Source organism: Bison bison, unplaced genomic scaffold (assembly GCF_000754665.1).
Source record: "Bison bison bison isolate TAMUID 2011002044 unplaced genomic scaffold, Bison_UMD1.0 scf7180017864093, whole genome shotgun sequence".
Lineage (NCBI taxonomy): Eukaryota > Metazoa > Chordata > Mammalia > Artiodactyla > Bovidae > Bison > Bison bison.
This window is the reverse complement of record NW_011494665.1, coordinates 2,621,023-2,625,579: the sequence shown is the minus strand read 5'-3', so window position 1 is coordinate 2,625,579 and position 4,557 is coordinate 2,621,023. Positions and strand designations below refer to the sequence as shown.

The following is a 4,557-nucleotide window of genomic DNA, read 5'->3' as shown; positions in this document are numbered from 1 at the left end:
GGTGGGGAGAGGCAGCACTGCCCACTCTGACAGTAGCAAGTATATTTGCTTGTGGTCTTTGCTCTCTGAGTATTTGATTGTGATGATCGAGCACAGAATGCTTTCAAAAGCGTAGTTAACACAGTGCTGTTCACAGGTTCGAGAAGAAATATATATTTTTTGAAGAAGGGCAGGGACAGGCAATACTTGCCAATGGGTGTTTATAATTAATCATTCCCCATTAAAAAAGAATAGTGACTCAGTTTTAAAGATTCAGAAAACCATTACTCAAGTTCCTTGGCAGAGGAAGTGACCATTATGTCGCTCCACAAGCTCTGCTTTAGTAGAAGAGAAAAAAAAGTCTTTTTATTTGTGATTTCTCTGAGCTGCCCAGATACTCTGGCCATTGTTCGTGAATTCAGGAACAGAACAGCCCCTGCTATTGTTCAAGCTGGTCACTGACCGTGTTAAGAGCTTCCATCTGAACTGGGGGTAAGGGAAGTGACCAGAGAAACGTATTTCTTGGAGCTGGCAAAGGCAGAAGCAGAAAAGAGAGCCCCTTCTGGTTCTAGGCTCCTGCTTTTCTTCCTCAGCATCTCCTGGGTGTGACAAGCTGGCACTTCGGTCTGTAGTATAGGGCCTGCCCCCTGCACAACGTGAGGAATACCACATGGACCCCCGTGTCCTGTGTGACAGGGGCTCTTGGAAGTTTTCACTGGAGAACCTGACCCTGTGGGGACCTCCTTGGCGCCCTATGTTGAACATTTGTCGAGCATGTACTGAGTTCTCTGATGAGTGTTCATGATCGGGGATGGAGACCTATATATAGTTAAAGACGGCGCCATGTGGAGAGCACCAGGGCATGCTCATCCTGCCATGGCCCTTGACCCTTGCTTGGACTTCCGAGCACTTTTGAAAGTCTATTGTGTGTTGGTTCCTTGTGAATTTCAATTTCTGCTCATCAGCTGATGAGGGATGTAAGCACAGCACAGCGGGGCCACCCACCAGAAGACTGTTCTATTTCGACAGCGTCTCCATCTTTTTTTGTTTGTTTGTTTTTGGCTGCACCAAGAGGCTGGTGGGATCTTAGTTCCTGGACCAGGGATTGAACCTGCGCCCCGTGCAGTGGGAGTGCAAAGTCCTAACCACCGAACCACCGGGGAATTCCTGACAGTGTTTCCATCGTTGTTCCTACAGTGTTGGTAATATTTTCATGAACTTGACATCCATGTTAGCTTATGTCCTTTAGCTGCTTTATCAAGTAGAAAATGGAGAAGTGAGAGCATTGATATAGTGATTCCAAGTGTTGATGGGTCTTTTAAAGCTCATTCAGGCACAGATGGAATTCAATATGTGGACTGGACGTGGCTGGCCATAACCTCCATCAGGTGCACACCAGATTCAAGTGGTTTGGACCATGTGTCGGTCATGAAGGAGAAGGACATGTGTGACATATACACACACACTGGGACCGGCAGTTGCACTCAGGGAAATTCTTGGGCAAATGCACCAAGAGCCACATTGGAGAAATTTGATAGCACACTCTTTAGTACAGCAGAACCCTGGAAATGACCTAAAACCTCCCTCAGCAGGAGAATGCGATCGTTGTCCAATGGAATATTACACAGCAGTGAAAACAAATAACGGTAGCTGCACGAATCATGGAAACGTAAGGAATGACAGAAGCATGTCACAGAAGACTATCTACAATCTCTATACATTTCAAATATCATACAAAGTTGAGAACAATTTAGGGGTCCATGAATAGCGAATCTGAACCTATTTTTTAAAGAGAGGGAGTGGACTTCCCTGGTGGTGGGAAGTGGATAAGAACCCAGCTACCAATGCAGAGGATGGGGGTTTGATCATTGGTCTGGGAAGATTCCACCTGCTGAGGAGCAACTAAGCCTGCGTGCCACCACCACTAAGCCTGCGCTCTAGAGCCTGTGCTCTGCAACAAGAGAGGCCACTGCGATGAGAAGCCCGTGCACCAAAGTTAAGAGTAGCCCCCGCTCACTGCAACCAGAGAAAGCGCTCACAAAGCAACGAAGACCCAGTGTAGCCAAAAATAAATAAAAACACATTTTAAAAAGTAAAAGTGAGAGAACGATATGCCCCAAATGTAACACTGGATGAGCAGGGAGACTGGGGAATTCAGAAGCACAGAAGGAACTTCAGAGCCAATGACTGCTAGTGGTTTGGTTGGCAGGAGCTCAGGGGTGTTTCATGCTTCATAACTTTCTTGTACATTACACATATAAATTTGCATGCGTTCAATATCATAGACCACATTTAAAAATGATATTTGAAATGCTAAAAATATACTACTAAAGATTATGTGTGAAAGGAGTACTTAGGGCTTCTTATACCTTTTTTAAGCCCTGTGGACATGGAGGTACCCTCAGTCACTGGACTTGGTCTTCTAGGGACTGGGATGGTCAGGGGAGCCCTGGATTCTCTGTCCCAGTTCTCCAGGAGTGAATTCATCTTACGTGTCTTATCCTTGAGGGCAGGGTCTCTCTGCTGCCCAACTGCATCCCTTTCACTGGTGCCTGGCTCTGGGGGCCTCTTCAAATGTTCGTTGGATGTTGGTCATTTGCCCCGTAGTTGGGGAAGGTGAGGCAGAGGGTGTAAGGAGCCTGCCCACACTTGCTCGGCTGCATGCTGAGATGCAACCATTTTTCTCACCCAAAGTCCAAGGCTCTGGTGGTGAAGAGAAAGAAACCGTAGGTGATAGGCTGCTATCCTGTCCTTGGATGTGTCCCTTATCTGCCAGTCTTGGGGCAGAGGGTGCCACCGTTGGGATCTCGGGCTCCAAGTGATAAGGTGAGAAGGAAGCTTGAAGGATGTCTGTATAGCCAGAGAGAAGCCGTTGCTATCCCCTCCACTTTCCCCCCACATTTGTTTATTCATTTGACTGTGCCAGGTCTTAGCTGTGGCACACAGGATCTTCAGCTGTGGCTTGCAAACTCTTGTAGGATCTAGTACCTTGACCAGGGATTAAGCTCGGTTTCCCTCCAGTGGGTGTGCAGCCTTAGCCATGAGACCACCAGGGAAATCCCCAGTCACTGTCCCCTTTATGGCCATGTCCCTGGCTGCTCGGCTGTGCCCGGGGTCTGTCTAGACAGCCAGCCCAGCTGGCTTTGGGAGTGTCGTTCTCTTGGAAGTCAGTTAACCTTAGTCCCTCCTCTCTGACAGCTGCCTTGGCGGGAGGAAGGAGAGAGATTAAGAGTGCCTCCTAAACAAGAAAGCTTTGCAGGCTGGGGAGACACTGTTGCTGGGCTTTTTTGAAATCTTTGACCAGAAATTGCTTCTGTTTGCTAATACACGACCACACGTTTGCTTAGAAGGACCGAGTGTGCTTAACATGAAAACTTGCCGTTTTCCCTGGCTTAAGTTTCCTTAGCTGGTTAGGCTAATTTAAATCTTAGATGCTGTGAATCTCTTTAACCTATGAAAGTGTTAGTCGCTCAGTCGTGTCTGACTCTTTATGATCCCATGGACTGTAATCCACCAGGCTCCTCTGTCCATGGGATCCCCCAGGCAAGAATACTGGAGTGGGTTGCCATTCCCTTGGGTTGCCAGGGGATCTTCCAGACCCGGGGATCCAACCAGGGTCTCCTGAATTGCAAGTGGATTCTTTACTGTCTGAGCCACAGAGAAACCCCTTAACCTATACTTGAAAACAAAAATTTGGTTGTTCCTTTAATCTCTAATATCCTTGCCTTGAATAGCACTCATGATGTTTTTCAAGGGAGTGCATTTCTTTTCGTTTACTGTCCAGTGTTGTCTCTAGAATAAACATAGCATTGCCCTGAATGGTCTGATAGAAAGCTGGAGGTGGAGGGAGCGCTGAACAGAGCTGGAAGACCTGGTTTGCATCTCAGCTGTGTCGCTAAGTTATCGGTGATCTTGGACTAGTCTCCTGATTCTTTGGTGCCTCGGTTACTGTCTGTAAAATGGGCCACTTACCACGGAGACCCCGGGATTCTGAGACTTCAGGTGTACTCATGCATCCCACTGGGTTCCGGCCTTCATTCTTACATTCGTTTATACATGCATCAAGTGCTCAGTGGGCCACTGCTGGGTTCCAGGCAACAATCTAGGCACTAAAATATAGCAGAGAACAAAACAGAGTATCTACGCTTGTGGCACTTGGAGGCCCAAAGTAAAGATGGATATAACATTGGTAATTAAAAGACAGCATGTGAGAGGTCATGTGGTGAGGGAGGCAGAATGGGGGCCTAATGCAGCTGAGGGAAGGCCTGTGGGGAAGCGACATATAGGCTGAGATGAGCAACAGGAGGAGGTGGCATGGGGGTCGGGGTGGGGGGGCGGTGAGTGTGAGCAGAGCTCAGGAGCCTGTGGGGAGGGGCTCCATCCCTTCTAAGGCTGAGTGGGCTAGGTGAGGGTTCAGAGGCCAGCAGGGGGCAGGTGGTGGAAAGCCCTGTGGGCCGGCCCCTAAACTTGGACTTCCTCCTGTGGATGATGGCAGGCCCTTGAAGGGGCTGCCAATCAAATGAGCGGGGTGACCAGATAGCCTCTTTGGAAGGCTTAGGGGAGCAACTGGGTGGAGAT

General features: G+C 48.5%; 1 protein-coding gene across 1 annotated transcript in view; it reads left to right on the top strand.

The window, feature by feature from the left end:
- The window catches only part of IL6R (interleukin 6 receptor), a 46,309-nt gene that overhangs the window by 6,399 nt on the left and 35,353 nt on the right, over nucleotides 1–4,557 (top strand). The window lies entirely within an intron of this gene.